The sequence below is a fragment of the Lates calcarifer genome, linkage group LG3 (genome assembly GCF_001640805.2).
Source record: "Lates calcarifer isolate ASB-BC8 linkage group LG3, TLL_Latcal_v3, whole genome shotgun sequence".
Classification (NCBI taxonomy): domain Eukaryota; kingdom Metazoa; phylum Chordata; class Actinopteri; family Centropomidae; genus Lates; species Lates calcarifer.
In genome coordinates, this window is record NC_066835.1 from 2,838,876 (window position 1) to 2,857,705 (window position 18,830).

At 39.8% G+C, this 18,830-nt stretch overlaps 5 non-coding genes across 5 annotated transcripts; all 5 read left to right on the forward strand.

The window, feature by feature from the left end:
• The first annotated feature begins 7,602 nt into the window (after nt 1–7,602).
• Nucleotides 7,603–7,684, forward strand: trnas-gcu (transfer RNA serine (anticodon GCU)). The gene has a single exon. It is a non-coding gene; the product is annotated as a tRNA-Ser (tRNA).
• A 410-nt stretch (nt 7,685–8,094) lies between these two features.
• trnaa-agc (transfer RNA alanine (anticodon AGC)) lies at nt 8,095–8,167 on the forward strand. Its single transcript has one exon. It is a non-coding gene; the product is annotated as a tRNA-Ala (tRNA).
• Nucleotides 8,168–8,576: 409 nt separating this feature from the next.
• On the forward strand, nt 8,577–8,658 carry trnas-gcu (transfer RNA serine (anticodon GCU)). The gene has a single exon. It is a non-coding gene; the product is annotated as a tRNA-Ser (tRNA).
• A 297-nt stretch (nt 8,659–8,955) lies between these two features.
• Nucleotides 8,956–9,028, forward strand: trnaa-agc (transfer RNA alanine (anticodon AGC)). The gene has a single exon. It is a non-coding gene; the product is annotated as a tRNA-Ala (tRNA).
• Nucleotides 9,029–9,485: 457 nt separating this feature from the next.
• trnaa-agc (transfer RNA alanine (anticodon AGC)) lies at nt 9,486–9,558 on the forward strand. The gene has a single exon. It is a non-coding gene; the product is annotated as a tRNA-Ala (tRNA).
• Nucleotides 9,559–18,830: the final 9,272 nt, after the last annotated feature.

Here is an 18,830-nt window from a genome sequence, read left to right on the forward strand (position 1 = left end):
GAGTTCAGATTCAGAGTGAACATAGTAGGCAAAATCACACATTGATTATGTTCTATTGTATCTGTAGTTAATGTTATAGCTATTTGCAATGTCATAGCTATTTGCCATTTTTCAAGCTGATTGCTTACTGTTACTTACTGTTGGTTTGTTGTCACACTGCCCTACATTTATAATGCCTAGTAATATAAATAAGTATTATTTTTCAGTGGTATGACATAATCTGTCTATGTCTTCCAAATCTATTCAATGATGTGACTGAATATCACTTTGTTACTGTTCTCTACTTTTAGATATTTCATCTCAGAATGTCAAACACTTTAGTTTCTTTTTTTCTTTCAGAAAATTTCTAAACCCAGATCTCTCCTATGCAGGCTTTGCTAAAGGTCAGAAACTAATTATTTGTCTCATTCTTGCATTAGATTGCATCGCTACATTAACTCATCCTGACCTGGGATTTGTTAGCGACTTTTCCATCTGCCTGGTTGGAGCTCTGTGATCATGGGTAGCGACTTGAACAATGAGCACCACTAATGTCATGCCATCATCTTAAAAGAGGCCCACCATCCCCAGGCTACAGACAGAGTGTTCCATTCAAATCTTCACTTTGGATAATATCCTGCATCTTATAGTGAGAGTAATTCTGTCAAATACATTCCCCAGTCACACTTTCCTTGCATTATCTCAATAAATTCAATGCCTCATATTCAGCATTCAATCAATGCCTTATTTTCTCCTTTCTTTGCTGAGGCAGGCTCTTGCCCATTAAAAGTCTTTGCCATTAAAAGTCATTTAGGGTGTAATTCAGTGGGATTGTGTAAAAGTGGCAGTGTGGAATTTTGAAGCTGACTGAATTCTTCCACAGGACTCAATGGCAACTGTGTTATTACCTGCTGCGTTGCAGTTTTCAGAGGTTTGAGATTGATTTTCTTTTCTACATTTTAGGGGTGAAGCAGGGATGTGACATAGATTGCCACTAAATGTTTGAGTAAAAGGATGCAGTGAAGAGGGCCTTTTTGACTGATTGACTAATGCAAACTGCAATATACGTGTGTGTATGATAACAATAAAGACCCTGCACAAATCCACAGATAAAAGGATTAAGAGAGAGGGTTAAAACAAATCTGCTGACTATCACTGTAATCACGTCAAATGAAATAAAAAGTCTCATCTCGTCACCTGAATTCAAAGGTTAAAAGTTTGCCATTGTGATATGTGAAACAGTTGACAGTGGTATTAAAATCCTCTTCATAAACAGCTTACAACTGCAGAGAGTGGTGATACATTAAAGTGCTTTACATAACATCAGAAGTTGCAAAAATCATTCCTCATACATTTATGCAGCCTGAAATTAAAGAGAGTTGCAGATCACAAGTTAGAGACTGTTTATTCTACAGATGCAAATGATCATGAAAAAAACTTATTTTTTTTTTTTTTTTGGTTCTTTGTTAGTTTTTACTGTAAAACAAGTCAGTGGACAATAGACGGTAGTAGTGGAGTTGTGACCAAACTACACTGATCAACCACAACATTAAAATCACTGACAGATGAGGAGAATAACACTGATCATCTCATTACAATACATTACTCTGTTGGGAAATAAGTGGGTTCTGACATTCATGTAGATGTTACTTTGACATGTACTACCCACCTAACACAGTTGCAGACCGAGCACACCCCCATGCACAGCACTCCCCATTGCAGCCTCTCCCTACAGGACAGTGCTCCCACCACAGCACAAAAAACTGCTCAGAAATGTCTCCAGCAAAGGACCAAAGGTGTAGGCTCAGCCATTGCCAATGACCTGGTGTCAGACACCATAGGACACCACCAGAGGTCCTGTGTCCATGCCCTAACAGGTCAGAGCTGCTTTGGTGGCACAAGGGGGACCTATACAATATTAAGCAGGAGGTTTTTGTTGTGTCTGTTGTAGCTGATTGATGTATATTGATAACCACAGCATCGACAGATGTGCTGTGGATTTAGTATAGTGTCTCTGCAGAGTTGTTGGTCAGCCACAATAATCAGTCCAATCAGTTCTTAGCTAGTGCAGATGTCCTATCAGAAAGAAAGCTAAAGGTCAGTGTTAATCTATGAGGCATTGGTAACTGGGTCTTTTGTTGAAAAGTGTATACAGTTTGATGTAGGTGTAGTGAATACTTTGCCGTTTTGACACCTGTTTTGATGAATGTAACTGTGCCTTCACTTGACTGACAGTTTAAGGGAATAAAGAATAAAGGAATAGTTTTTGGAAACAAGCTTTACTTTTTTTTGCCAAGTGTTACAGATGATCAGCACCACTCTCAAGTGTGTAATCTTAATATTAATGCAGCTATAATCAGCATTTTTATGATAACAATGTATCAAATAAAAATATAGAAACCGTGAAAGAGGTCGCTCGTTGATTTGCAGCTGCTCTCGGCCTCGCAGAGCTTTATAGTGAGTTTCAGCTCATTAGCTGTCGTGCCCACTGCTTTACTGTTCTGTTTCCCTGTCACCGCTCAAATGTTCTAAAAATCCACTATACACTATCTGCTCAGCACCAAACAGCAGACAGACACAGTTAGCAAGTAGCTGGTGAACATAATGGAGCCTTTAGAAGCTAATATGCCAGTTACGTCTGTCAGGAATTGGTGGGCCAATTGAGGCCAGAGACAGAGCTTAAATTGAAAAACACGTCCCTAAATGAATGATAATGCTGTAACTACTACGGGTGTAAATAAGCAGCTATCTGCTAACAGTTAAAGTATAAAAGCATAAAGTATGAAAACAGGGAAACAGTTCATCTGGCTTTGTCCAGAGGTTAAAAACCTGCCTACCAGCACCTCTAAAGCTCATTTCCTAACACATATCTTTGTTTAATTCACACAAAACAAGAGCTTTCTGTTAATTTGCTAAGCTAAGCTCACCATCTACTGCCTCAAGCTTTAATTAATGTTTATGTAACTAACTTCTTGTCTTGTCTTCTTGTAGCATGTAAGACCGCTGTTGTGTCTCATTTCTAACCAACAAACAGTTTTCTTTTACCCAGGACCAGTCAAATTAATCGGCCATATATGTTTTGGAAGGTACTAGCAGATTACACCATCCTGCCAATGGGGATGTTCTAGTTGGAAAGCAACAAAAACTAACCTGTTTTGTTATTTATTTTGTTGGTCTGGATGCAGGGACAGTCTGGGTGTACACATAGGCACAAGTCCAATGATTTCTGCCATAATGGTATTACTGTAAGTCCCCACCAGATAAGATTATTATATCAGCCTTTCTGACACACAATCTGGAATAATACTTCTATTTCCCAAAATTGTGAAAACAAATACAAACCCAAATCCCACACTGCTCTGACCAAATTTCTAAGCTCCCACTAAAATCTGGTCAACCTGCATGTGATACAGTGTAACTATAATGAAGTTTCCTTTCTAACTGGGCATCCTGGTGGTTGAGTGAAAGAGTAAAAATGCCATAAAAGACTCTAGACTTTGTCTTTGGTGGTGACTCAGAAAACACACACAATGCTGCACATACTTTCCTGAATACACTGCACCTAAACTAACACTTCTGTATTAGCAAACAAAGTAGTGCGGGAGAATAACCACCTGGTGTGACTCAAGCTTTACCCCTGATATCTCTGTAATTGGTGTTGGTTTAATTACTGTATGCTTGTTAGCACTTTCAGGACTGTCTGTTAATTGCACAGTTAGTCTAGAGTTAATAATAGTTGCACTTATTAAATGGGTTTGCTTTCTGTCTGAAACAGGAACACACTAACCTGAGCCTTATGAACAGATGAATACAGATATGTAAAATATGTAAACTTGCAGTTTGTGTGAAGAAACCGTTTTCATGTTTAGTAAAAGATGCTTTGTTCGCTGACTGTGAAAAATGATGTGCACTATGAATGTGGAGACATCATAAATTAGAAGGCTCTAATACAGTGACCCCCCTAAGGACAAAACAGACAAGCGAGAAAGCACAAACATTAAGGGAAACATGCTCCAAATCCAGAAATGCAACAAATATGAAAACAGATACGAGAGTGAAAGTATAATAACTGAGGGAAATGCTCAAAATACAAAAATGCTACTAACAACAAAACACAGCCCAGAGTGAAAGTGGATTAATGGGTTATGTTTTTTTCAGGTGAGAAAGTAACCATCTAGCTTTCAAACACTCCCCTTAGTTTTCCGGAGTAATTCTGGTGTAGCAGTTCTTGTTATACGTCTTTCCCTGTATTTTTCTGTTTTGGCATTTGTTGCATTTCTTACTTCTCAATGTCTGTGCTTTCTCTCTTGTATGTGTATCCCAAGGAGCCATTGTACTCTGAAGGGTATTTATGTTTTTTATAATTACCACAACTTTTTTTTAACTACTACTACTAATAATAGGTTTTGTTAATGACATGCTGTAAACCAACCTCAAAGCTTGTGAAAAAAAGATGTTATAGTTTGCTTATAAAAGAAGATACTGTTGTTAGCAGACCTGAGTTCATATGGTAGACAGGTTAAGAGAGAAGGACCAGAATGACTGAGGGCACCATAAGCTGATTTAGATTTTACTCCAGGTATAATGAGGAGACCTTTGCTTGATGATCAGGGATCAATCCGGTGTGTACTCCCTCAGTGAGCATGTCAACGAGGTAGGGAGCCAGTGAAGACAAGTTAAAACAGGACTGATGTGCTCAAATCTTTTGGTTGAGCTAGAGTTTATTTACCATATGCTTTATCAGTGCAGCAAAAAGTGCATTCCACTAATCTAGTCTACAAGAAATAAATGCATGAACCAGCTTTTCAGAATATAACTCAGACAGGAAGCATCTAACTTTAGATTCCATATATTTCTGAAATGATAAAAGGCAGTCTCAGAGATATTAGACATCTTCCTGAAGTTATGATCTGCATCCAAACTTACACCTAAATTTTTTGGCACAAGGTTTTACCAACAGGGGAGTTAACAAAGAGTGAATCTAGTGCCTCAAACTCTTGGAAACTACTAAATCTCTGTTTTGTCCTCATTTAGTTGTAGAAATGTTTTGGCAATCCAGTATTAATATCAGCCAACAATGCCAACTTCATCTGATTCAGAGTTACCAGTAGAAACAGAGAAGGAAGGATAGGAAGAAAACCAACTAAGAACTGTTCTTTTATAGCCTAAGCAGTGTTCAAGGCGATGAAGAAGAATTACATGGTGAAATGTCTTGAAGGTTGTCTGAGCTTTTGTGTGACAAAGTCTAATCTACACTCAAGATCTGTTTATTACTTTTTCAGAATTCTGATTTCAGAAACATCTCACAGTCTTTATCAGCAAAGTTCAATTCTAGTTCAGTGTTACTGCGTGAGTAATGTGTGGAACTGTGGGCACCAGATGACAGGTAGTGTGTGTATGAGCTACCTGTCCCTAATCAAAGATGTGTGTGTTAGACATGAATATAGCCCAGACTTTTCCTTGTATGTGATTCACCTCTCTCTGTCCTCCTCCTCATTAATAAGATATGCCCTATGTGAGAGGGTCCCTACCACTGATCGTATATGTTGTTAGTGATGCTTCGAGTGAAAGGTACCCTGTGGAGCTGTCTTGTAAACAAACAAAAGTTATGTTTACGTTCAGTTACACTCACCAGAATGCACTGTGTGTATCCTTGAGGCCTAGAGAGTATGTTTCCTTCCTCATAAAACATTCATAAAGTCAATTTTAAAGATATTTTAGCCACCAACAACTGTAGATCAGTTGGGTAGCATGAAAACAATGGCAGGAGTGTGTATTACACTGCCTGTGTGAAACAAAATTTGTGCTGGTGAGTCCAATTTGCTGTGTGATATTGTTGAAAGTTCTAAATAAGCTATTAAGGGCCTTGGGTTTTGGTTATTTTGTCACACACACAGATTCCAAGTTAAGAATGAACTCTGCTTAAATGTTTTATTTTTCTTCTCTTTTCTGTTGATTATTATTTCGTCTGTTTAGGCACGTTTTTGGTAACTAACCACTACTTTCTGTGTTTATTCCAAACCATAATAATCAGAGGGTCCCATTGTTCTGCCTGATATCTTGGTCTAGTGTTAGTTGTTTGAATTTTCATATTATCAAAGTGAAAATAACAATCAGAATTGAAATATCAAGATAGCAATGTATTGCATTTATTGATATAGGAAATAAAACTGCACAAAATATTGGGAAAGCTTGGCAAGCAGATAAAATTGTGGTGCTTCTTGTTTTGCTTTTATTTATGTATTTTTTTGTAAAGCAGCTCACTCAGGCTGACATGTGTTCTATCTGATACTATAAGAGCAAGAACCTAAGTGCCTCCTTCTCTCCTTCACTCCTTTTCCCAACATGCAGTTTGATGCTGTGGTGACAATCTGTGAGGCTGAGAGCGCACTAAAACTTTTTTCTCACTGAGGTTTTCCCCACAGTCTTCCTTTACAGCTCGTACTGTATTTCACATTCATACACATCTTCACTGCCTTTCCATCCATTTTATACTTTACATTCCCATTCCACATTGTTAGCAAACTACAGCAGGCACTACTGTCACTGTTTCAGGCTCTGGTGCGCTACAATGAAGTCTGAAACAAATTGTGTTTTACTTAAACCATGGAAATCTCTGTAGAAACAACCTGAGTTGCCCTGTAAAGCCTGGAGGTGTACCAGGGTGAAACCTCTGAAGTTGGATTCAATTATTACTCTCTTCCTCCTCTATATTCTAAATATGTTCTGTGATAAGAGATAGTCCATTACAAATACAGTGTATGTAAGTAAGGCTGTGTACATTTCCACAGGGATGACATTGTTAAGATGGTGGATTAAAGCACATGCCAAGAACTGCAAAAACCACAGCAGCAGAAAAAAAGCAAAAGGCAGCAAATCTTTAAAAGACATTAATTGCAGTGCAGAATAGTGCCACAGCATCATTAAACAATGTTATAATGCCTCAGCAGGCAGCGATTAAAATGACCATTAATGCAAACTAATACCACTATATCTCTCTTCTGTTGGACTCCATTAGATGCCCAATGAAGTTAACATGTTTCAGCTCATTTGGATCAATCTCTTAGTGAGTAAAAGCTAAAGAATCCCAGTCCATTTTCCACTCAAAACTTCAGTGTGAAAACCTCTCCAACACAACATTACTGGTCATTTTTCTCTCCAGGTTTAAGTTTATATAACATTTTGACAGTGCCTGGTGGTTACTGTGACATTACATTATCATTACAAAGAGTTAAAGCTCATTTAGTTGTAAGAGCTAATGAGTGCACTAAAAAAGTAACAGTCAACCAGTTTTTTTTTTTTTTTTTTTTTTTTTTGTTATTAATGGATCAGCTAAGGGCCACGTCTCTTGAAAACAGAATGGCTCTTATTCATTCTAATATATCCCAAAATATTTTTAGAGCATGGGTTTCTCTTTCTTCAGTTTTTAATTGCTAGCCAGTTTGTAGAATTCACTGAATCCCTGGTAAACATTTGCTAAGTGTTAAATTATTTATATTTATATTTATAAATTATATAAGTGTCCAGGTTTGAGGTGTTAAACATAACAAAAGCTGAGTCATGGTTAACTTTGCTTTTTATGATATAATCCTGGGTGGTCACCTTAGACGCAAAGCACGCAAGGACGAGGTGGCCGAGTGGTTAAGGCGATGGACTGCTAATCCATTGTGCTCTGCACGCGTGGGTTCGAATCCCATCTTCGTCGAAGTGGTGTTTCCTTTACCAGGTTTCCATACTAACTAACTACCTCCACCATGACAACTCTCTTTGGAACAATATCAGTTATAAGTTATGTTCTAAACATCATGGATAACGTTGTCACATGTACTGTACATGTACGTGAACACATCAGCAAGCTCAGTCTCAACCAGGCAGTTTTCAACTTTTGATGGGAAAAGTAAGCAGAATGTCTTACGGAGCAGGCAGATGAATATGTTTAGATGCGTTCGCTTTTACAATAACGGGGCACTCTGGTCTTGATGTCATAAGAGCGTGCCGAGCTGGGTTAGGGGAAGCATGCAGGCATGATGCCTTGCAGCATGAAGTGTATTTTACCCTTGAGCATTCAGTGGCTTGGCTGAGGCATTAAACGGTACACGAGACTCAGCATCCAATGGGGAATTAGCTCAAGTGGTAGAGCGCTCGCTTAGCATGTGAGAGGTAGTGGGATCGATGCCCACATTCTCCACTAATAAATTTAGCTTCTGTTCTTGAAGACAAGACAGTGTGTGAAAATCAGTGAGTTCTTCTGCACCAGCCCCATGGACAAAACAAGTGGATGTTTCAAATGTTTGCACCAAAAATGGTAACTCAGTTACTGATGCGACAATGCAGTGATTTCCAGGAACTCCACCAACTGTCTGTTTTGCAATAATCTTCCAAGCGGCCGTTAGCTCATAATACAACTCCAGGCTTTGACATGACTCACCATGACAATCTCACTGTGCTCTTGAACTCAGTCGTCTTTTCCTCAGATCAACTTTGCAGCAGACACACAGAGGAAACTTATGGTAAAACTTAACAAAAGTTGAGTCACGGTTAACTTTGCTTTTTATGATATAATCCTGGGTGGTCACCTTAGACACAAAGCACGCAAGGACGAGGTGGCCGAGTGGTTAAGGCGATGGACTGCTAATCCATTGTGCTCTGCACGCGTGGGTTCGAATCCCATCTTCGTCGAAGTGGTGTTTCCTTTACCAGGTTTCCATACTAATTAACTATCTCCATCTGACAACTCTCTTTGGAACAATATCAGTTATTCTATAAGTTATGTTCTAAACATCATGGATAACGTTGTCGCACGTACTGTACATGTACGTGAACACACCAGCAAGCTCAGTCTCAACCAGGCAGTTTTCAACTTTTGATGGGAAAAGTAAGCAGAATGTCTTACGGAGCAGGCAGATGAATATGTTAAGATTAGCACTGAGTGGCTTGGCTGAGGCATTAAACGGTACACTAGAGTCAGCATCCAATGGGGAATTAGCTCAAGTGGTAGAGCGCTCGCTTAGCATGCGAGAGGTAGTGGGATCGATGCCCACATTCTCCACTAATAAATTTAGCTTCTGTTCATGAAGACAAGACAGTGTGTGAAAAACAGCCAGACCAGGTTTCCATACTAATTAACTATCTCCATCTGACAACTCTCTTTGGAACAATATCAGTTATTCTATAAGTTATGTTCTAAACATCATGGATAACGTTGTCGCACATTACTGTACATGTACGTGAACACATCAGCAAGCTCAGTCTCAACCAGGCAGTTTTCAACTTTTGATGGGAAAAGTAAGCAGAATGTCTTACGGAGCAGGCAGATGAATATGTTTAGATGCGTTCGCTTTTACAATAACGGGGCACTCTGGTCTTGATGTCATAAGAGCGTGCCGAGCTGGGTTAGGGGAAGCATGCAGGCATGATGCCTTGCAGCATGAAGTGTATTTTACCCTTGAGCACTCAGTGGCTTGGCTGAGGCTGCATTAAAGGGTACACTAGACTCAGCATCCAATGGGGAATTAGCTCAAGTGGTAGAGCGCTCGCTTAGCATGCGAGAGGTAGTGGGATCGATGCCCACATTCTCCATTAATAAATTTAGCTTCTGTTCATGAAGATAAGACAGTGTGTGAAAAACAGTTGGTCTTAGATGTTCAATATTCACTCTACTTTTACCTTCTTTTTGTTCTCCACCAGCTCCTGTGAAAAACATCTGTTTCCTTAGCTGCAAAATTCTGCAGCTAGCCTGTGACAGATTGTGTACTTTTCACTGAAAACTGTCTTGCTGCCTCTGGAAATGATGCTGATGAGAATGGCAAGACTGAACTCAATCAGTGCAGTTGCAGGCCATAAAATCAAAACAATGTGCTGCAAGATGCTAAAAAGCTCTGTGGAGATGAGGGAAACTAAGGAGTCAGTTATAATTCTTCTGTGGGTTTTAGTTGATTAATCAGTAATGAAAATAATCATCACTTGCAGTTACATAATTATTAGTATGTAGTATAGTTATATAATATTACCAAGTGCTCACCAAGTGGTGAGCTGTGGAGTTAACAGTGACCAGTCACCCATCAGAGAGCTGTGTCTTTATAGTAGGGGAGATGTAAGACTGCAGGATTGAAGATACAAGGTGGAGTCTCTTGATCTGTGGGAAAACACAGTTCAGTTCACTTTCTTTGTTCAAAATTATCACTGCCCCCTGCGAAATATTGCCAACATTTGCTAGGTCTTTTTCCACAAGAGATGGAAAGGTATACATTGATGAATTTTCCCATGGGTTTAGCTATGTTGCTTATTCATTAATACTAGAATTATCATGTGAAAGAGGAAGACTGCCTGTGATTTTTTGCCTCAAGGTGATCCTCCTCGGGTTTCCTTTCCTTCAATGGTGTATGGAGCTAATAATATATGCTTCTCTTTCTTTTGGAGCTTTGACAGGGACTTGGCTGGCCTTGACTTAACTGTGGAGACATCACGCTTCAGACTGTCTGCCCATTGTAAATATGACACGCTGTCAGAGATATGCAAATGCAGGGTTTTTTGTTCGATTAATTGGATTTGCAGTCTGAGTGTGCAGGGACAAGGCGACAGAGGAAAGCTAATACCAAACGATCACACTTAGGCAGGTTACTTTATACTGTGTATGTTAAATATACTGATACAGAGGACACAGATATTTATGTTCATCATCTCTATGTTCTGCTCTGCAAAGACGGTTGTAAATTAAACCAACACACAAAACTTGTTTCCCAGCACATACATCTTGTTATCCTACTTTCCTCCAGCCTCCCAGTGTTGTCGGCTCACCAGTCAATCAATTTTGCTGCATAGCAAAAAGTATTTACAGTTCATTAATGAGGCAGCTGGGGACAGGAATGCCGGGACAGAGAGCTCCTGGGACAAAGAAGACATTTGAAGGAGAACTAGTGGAGTGACAGCGTTACAAAATGTACATCTGAGAGGACATATTTGGGAGGCGGAGAGGGGTGGTGGAATGAAAACTGAGAGGCTGAACTGAGCAAAGTAAAGTGCAAGTGTCGGGAAGGAGACGGCAGCTGAGCAGTGCAGGAGACCTGCTTAACTGTACTGACCTTTGATAATTAGCATTGCTAAGCCTCAGCACAACCATATTTAACGTTTGATTCTGAGATTTTCGTTTCTCTGTGACATCCTTATAAATTACTTTCATAACATATTTGTTTTTACAAGGCAGCAAAAGCTTGAAATCTGCATATTTTGCTGCAAAAAAATAGTAGGTTGTGTAGAGAGTCTGTCAAGAGTTGCTTGGTTTTCTGTCGGAGTCTGTGCAGTGCATTGGTCTCCCAGCAGGGAGGAAGCACATGGCACCTGAAAAGAAGTACAATTTCAGTGCATCCCAGAACACCCTGCAGTCGATAAGGAGTTGTCATCTTGCCCCACCTAACAAAAGCCAAGCCTGTCAGAACCAATATGAGCCCTCATCGATTTAAATATCCCCCCTGTTTTCAGCTGAGCCAACAGCAGGGGGGATTAGGAGCATGGTTGCGGGTATCGGGGGGATGGATCTGGACACACCATCGGTTATTCAGAAGTAATTTGATTTAGTGACTGACAAGCAGGACGTATTGAATCTAGGGAGGAGGAGTGGGTGGGGGCGGTGGCAGGTGGGGTGGTAGCATAGAGGGTCATAACAGATTAATAATCATAATTGACAAGTGGCTAAGTTACCAGTGTGCGGGTAGAGGTCTATCAGAAATGAAACTGCAGCCATGCTAACATCTGTCAGGAGGCTGTGGCCATAGAAGTCACTTGACTAGTCAGTTGCTACAGGGACTGTCCATCCATCATCGACTGTTCCCAAGGTGTTAAGGCCATCTCTCACACACATTTGTAGTTTTATACTTGTGAGGACAGGCAGGAGCAAAGCCTCTGGCTCAGTATATACTCTGTGTAAAATACAATTATAGACATGCCTGCACATATACCTCAGTAACCAGGGTAACCTTTTTTCCCACAATAAGTGTTTTGTCACATACAGATATTGTGTTATAAGACAGTCAGGGTCTGATACATAAGACGAGAGAAAATCAGGTAAACAGGTCTGCTCTTGCCTTCTCAGGCAGGACATGGGCCCATTGCATTGGTTGGTTACACAGTTTTGGTCCCAACTTGACTCTGTGAGGACTGCCCACTGTTGAGCTTCCAAGCCCCAGTTTGCCAAAGCCAACACTGTTTTTACAATTAGTAGTCCCATTGAAACACACACCTTTAATTCACAACGTGTTTATCTTTTAAATCATTTCAAGTCCAGGATGTACTGTGTGAACATCCAGCTTTGCTAAGTTCAGAACAGAATCTAGGGACACAAAAAATGTAACATCTAAATGATCTAGTGTACCAGCTCTTATGAAACAGAAGAAACAGAAGTGGGACATTTTGCAGAGGTAGACAGAAAGTTTATCATGGATGTTTGAATTTATCCTCTGGGGATCATGAATATCCACAGCAGATTTCACTGAAATCTGGTTGTCAGTTTTGGAGATACATTGTCATGGATTTATGTGTTGGTCAAAGGGAGATTTTGACCAGTTGGTCAAAATGTCAGAGAGGGCGCTAAATTCTTTATGGGATGTTTCTTATGCCCACAAGCATTCGATTACAATAGTAGTTTACATTGCTCTGGAAACAGGGGACGTTTCCAAAAACTGACCAGTCAGAACTGCATCAGGAGTTACAGCCTGTTTCAGATAGTGGCTGAACTGAGGGGCTGCAAGGACCAATACTTGATCAGTAGTATTTTTAACTGTGATTTATGCAAAGTTACTATAGTTGAGCCTGAGTATAAAAATATAAAGCTGGAAAATTAGCATAATAGATTCCCATTAATTAATGTGTAAAATTAAGAGTTAGAAGAGAACAGCAGTGTTAGCATCCTGTGTCTGTGGGAATACGTTCATAATTTGGTGTCTATGTTCTTGTCAGATGAGCTGATCTACCAAAATCCTACATATTCTTACATTTTACCCATCATCATGATTAAACTTTATCCCAATATTACTATTAAATCTAATCATAACCTTAACTCCTGTAGCTGTGTTATTTCATATTTCTACCCATGGAGATATTGGTCCTTTATTGGTGCTCATAAGGATAGAATGGCAGCATATACACACACAGTCACAGGCAGAGCATGAACAAAATGACAGCTCAGTAGAAAAAGTGATGAAAACCCTAATATAGATGGAAGCAGAGAAAATCTCCTAAGATATGGGCTTAGCTGGAATAAAGAATGCTGGAAATGAGAGCGGGCATTACATAGCCATGAGCTGATGGAGATGAAAATGTATCGATTGTTTTGCCTGTTGACCAGATTAAATCTAGGGGTTGTGCATTGAAATTATTAAAAGAGTCTGTACTTATTTCACATGAGCATAAAATCAATAACCATTTCAGGCAAACACTGTTAACATATCCTTTCTTTTGAAGCCACAATTCCCCTGGAGAATTAGTTTAATGCCTTACTATTGGCTCTCTTTTAGCTCAAGTGTTTTTACAGGCCTTGGTGCATCAAAGCATGAATTTCTCACCCTGATCATATCAAAGGTGTATTTGTAGTAGCTGTTATCTCACTTCTGTACAGCATTATAGAAGTTTTGAGTTTGCTCTGAAAGACTTTGAATTGACAGCATAGTTTGAATGTAACAAAAACATGAATGATTCATACTGTACTTCTCATGTTAACATTAACATTCAATAAGAGCATTAAAAAGATAACAAAGAGAATATATGAAAAGACATTGTCTCTTATCAATGAAAAATTACAGGCCTGCAAAGATCTTTGAAGCGGATACTTGTGTCACCCTTTACACAAGGACAAAAAGCAGACATGCGCACACAAACAAAACAGTTCACGGCAGCACACAGACAGTGTGAGTGCCTGTGTCTACTTTATTGAGGTACATCTAGTGGTAGTAGGCGGTATTATCCCTGTTTACCTGTGGAGCATCTTCAATTCAGGCCTGAGTTCATCAAGGGGTTAGAAATGTTCTATTCGTGCATACTGGTACAATAATGTCACTCCTGCAGAGTTTTTGGCAGCATATCCAAGCAACGAACATCCTGTCCCCAAAAATCTGTGATTGTAAAGTCACTGTCCTGTTCCTGGAATCTCTGTGACATGGTGGAGCATTATCCTGCTGGAAACATAATTTGACAAATGCTAGACTGTGGCCTGGAAAGGATCCTTCTAGTCAACAACAATGTTAAGGTACACTGCAGTGTTAACAGTGTACATTTGGAATGATGGGGCTTAATGTGGAGTAAAAAAATAGATCAATTTTACCACCATCAACCTGCCTGTTGGTGCCAGGTAGGAAAGAACTAAGGCTTCATATTTCTACTTCTCTTCCAACTTTAAGAAACCAGGACTACACCAGAGTATTCAAAATCATTTTAGACCAATTTTCATGTATTTAAGTTCAAAATGTCCAAGTGTTTGCATAAAGTTGCATCAGTTGTGCCATTTTAAAGACAAAATAATGTTTACTTTTTTCAACCTCCTCCATGCACCAAGTGCTGCTGATTGTCAATTATTCCTATTCTCCTAAATATAAAAAGGTTTTCATAGTATGGATTGCCATCGTCACTTTTTTAGGAAATTGATTTGATCTGCAGTGTATCACAGACAGATGTCTCTGTCTCTGTAAAACATTGCAGGTATCATTCTATGTGGGGATTGCCCGGGGTTCAGTTTTTGGGTCCTTTCTTTTCCACAGGAATAAACAGAAAGCATGTAATAAATATCTGTCCTTAGACTGGACAAATCAACTTGAGCTGAAGTTCTTCTGGACATCAAACCTCAAATCCTTGATCACATTCCTACAAACATCAGACCACAAGCTAAGAACATGGGTGTGATATTTGATGGTGCTCTAAATGTTTTCAGTGAGACATCACTGAGAGTCAGAGTTGTTAGCACCTCACTCCTGCAGCATCTGACACAGACTAAGTATTAAATCGAGCAAAGAAGGTCATGTTTTATGAAACACTGGGGTTGGGACAGTAAATGTTGGGTCCTTAAGGACTCATCTGGGGAAAATGAGGAGGCCTGGGAGGCAATTAATGGTTTAATTGAGGCTATAGTTATTAGCATTCAGTGTAGTTGTCAAATAATTGCTGTCACTATATTGATTACAGAGAAACTGTAGGTCATGCCTGGACTTCTAGAACTTAGCAATATATACTTTGAAAGAGATACAGCAAAGTTCAAAGGCTGGGGTGTCTCCCTCAAGAATAAACTTGTGACAGGTGTTTCATCCAGACCCAAGTTCTCAAAAAAAAAAAAAAAACATAAGAAAGAGGAAGCAGTGCTAGAAAAGGTAGGAAGAGTCTCTGGTGGCAGAACTATCTGCTTGGGCTGGTGCGCTATTGCCAGATTGGAAATTGATGAGAAGAACCTTGATCTGAGGAAACTAAGATGACAGGGTGTCAACCCTCCTTGACTTCTTTTTGGCTCTGCCAGGCTCTGCCCTGTGGCATTTAGGGCTCTCAGGTGGTGCAGTTAGATGGAGGCAGCTCATCACTCCTCTCCAAGTCAGCATTTTCCACCTTAGATTTACTTCAGTTTTTGCCTGATTTCAGTTTCAGTCCATGAAGCTGAAATTCATGATTATGATAATATTATTCTCACAGATGTTCAAGTGGTCATCTGTATTCTTTGGGAGATCATCAGCAAAGTCCAAACTTGTGATTCCACCATATTGCTAGAATAGCTGGCCTAAGAAAACTTAGTCAGCAGCAGGCCACAAAATGTCAAGAAATAGTTGTCACATGCTAATGACTAAATATCCAGGTTACAAAACACTCATCACTTACTGTTCCTTGCATCCGAATATGCAAGCACCTGCTGCTTTAACAGGCAGATGACTATCGATTGTTCATAGGGGGAGAGAAGTGGAAGACAACCTAGTCACAGTCTTTGGTGACAATTGAGTCACCAGGCTTTTGGTTACAAGACTACAATACATATAACTCATACATATTTTTTATAATTCCCTCCCAGTCATCAAATCAAACTGCCTGTGTCTCTTTAATTGAGAGCCAGTTGATTTACACTTTATGATAACATAAAGTTAGACTGAGTAAGGCAGTAGTTGGAGCTGTTGTCGCCCATCATTTTCTTTTAGGGGTGGTGAATTATTTGCAGGCAGCACAGAGGCCAAAAGAGTTCAAATAAGTTAGCTGTGACGTGGAAGGGTTGAAAAAGAGCAGCACGGTAACTGGTCACCCCTGGGATTGGTTGTAAATGAATGTAAATTACAGCCTATTGTTTTACTCATGACATAGAACTCAATTCAGATGCAGCACTGCTCTGATGTATTGCACTTGTGAACCTTAACTGCAATAGCAAAAGGGGCAGGCAGTAAACTGCATTTGGATCGACAACATGATGGATCTGCTCACAAGGATTTTCTGTTGAGAGTGGGGGGCGTCCGTAGAGTCTGGCTTTACCCTCATAATGATCCCTCACTGTAGTACTCTCACATCCCTTTCATACTTGTCTTGCCACTTGCCTCTAACTGCCAACTACAGACGCTTACTTTATATGTCTCAGTCCCATGATACCATATGTTTCTTTGATGCTTAAACCAGTGCATTTAGCATCAAACATAATGCTCAAAGCCACTCATCTTACCTGTTCCAACTTTTAACCAACAGGGACCGAACCTATTGTCCCTATCTGCAGGCATCATGCTTTATGTACATGTGAATCACTATCTGGAGGAGTGAGCATCTCCCCAGGGTAATGCATATGTTGAGGGCTTAACAAGTGATCCAAAACAAAGACAAGGTTTCTTCATCAAAAAGAGACAAACACAGTGCTTTACTTGCAGAGCTATCTACCTATGCAGGCACAGGGACACATTTACCACTAAAGATGCTCTAATGCACAGTCAGTCCCAGAGGAGCCTCTATCCGACGGCCGCCGCCTCCTCACCGCGTGCTGTTGTCATTGGCTCATCACATCACATCACAGCCCATTTGCCTCTCAGTTAATCCAGTCCTCCAAACCCCTCTAAGTCTTTACACTCTCAGCATGGGAAAATAGATGCACTGGCTAAACATGTCAGCACAGACTGCTGGAACAGAGGTAATCATCCAGAACATTAAACAGCACTGCAGAAAAAAAATTATTTCTCGTCTTGTACCTCAGAAAATCTTTGAATGCTCATAAAAAACTGTCACCTCACAGTGTCAGTGAAATTGCTGAAAATGGAAAGAGTTTAAAGACTCAAGCCTGAGGAAGGCGGGGTATGCTGGGAATGTGAATGTCTTACTGTTCGTACATTTTAGTGGCTTTTTGGACTATGCTTTAGGGCAACTGTAGTGAAATCCTGTCTGAATTTACAGCCTCACTAAGTCAGATTTTAATCACTAATAATATAGATTCTTTTTTATATGGTTATTGATTTTCCTGTAGTTAAAGACTTTGATCCTAATACTGTCATCACTTAAAGCCACCTTGGCTCACCTTTGAGTGTCAATTGATTTCCATCACCATGGTTTAAAATGGATTGTCAAGGCTGTCAATGCAATGAAGATACAAAGCCAAGAGTCAGCCTTTACACCACCAGAGCTGTCTGGCTGTCATTTCTTCCATTCTACCTATAAAAATCACTTCTGTATAAAGAAATTTACCCATATACCCTCTGGCCACTACTTTAATACATCTAAACAATCTAATTATCAATGCCATTACCTCCACTCTATTGTAATGGAACTAATGTTGTGGCAAATTGTAGAGAATGCTGGTTTTCATGGACACAGTTATAGCAAGAGTTGTGTCTCATCAGACTGTTTGTGGTCCCCATCAACTGCTCACTCTTCCTCTGTTTTCCTTCTGTTCGCATCTAAAGTGACTCTGCTGCTTTTGTTTCAGCCCATTAGCTGCTGTAGTTCTCATATATTGCACTCTTATTGGAACTCATACCTTATCGTTAGCTGCGCACTTCAGCACAGAATCGCCTGTTTGAAGGCTCCAGCCTTTTGCTGTTTCTGCTGATCAACAACAAGTCATGGCTCCTATTACACATCACGGGAGTCGTGAATATGAGCTGTGGGGAACATAATGTGATGAAAGAAAACGTGAAAGAGCTGAAATGAGTGCTGTGCCCCAAACCCTTTAAACAAAAACACATATTGTAATGTTGTTATGCCATTCACATGAGCCAAGCACAACTGTTTTTCAAAAACACATACACACATAATAACTTCTAATTATATGTAATTTACACACACTGGCCTAATGATTCATTATTCTTGTAACATAAATAGAAAAGCCTATTTGCAGCAACAAAGGTATTATACAGAGCATATTAAACTATTCAGTGAGTCCTAATGTCCAATGGATGGGGGACCATGGATGGATGGTCAATCATTTTTCACATTTTTCTATTAATTTGTCACCTGTCTGCATTCCATTGCCTTTATTTCATCAGTCTTTCTGAGCAGCTTAAAATGCATTTGCATTTGTTAGTTACACTGTGGGCAAGGTAGGTACCAAGTTTTGATGAGGAAGAAAGAATGTATGGACTAAAAACGAGGAGTCCAACTGTTATGTACAGAGACATCCATCTATATAGGACCCTCAAACAGATTTGCACAAGGAAGCAGGCTATTTGAAGATTTGATGCACACAACTATTGACAGAAGAGGGACTTAGAAGCTTGAATCTCATGTTGGAATCCAGGGGGGAAAGGGGAATGGAGATTGGCTTGCAGGTGGATTTTGATGAGAGACAGGAAGAAACTGATCTGGGTGGGGGAACTAACACTGACAATGTTGTGGGAGTGCAGAGATTAATCTGTGGAGCGCTCTCTTAA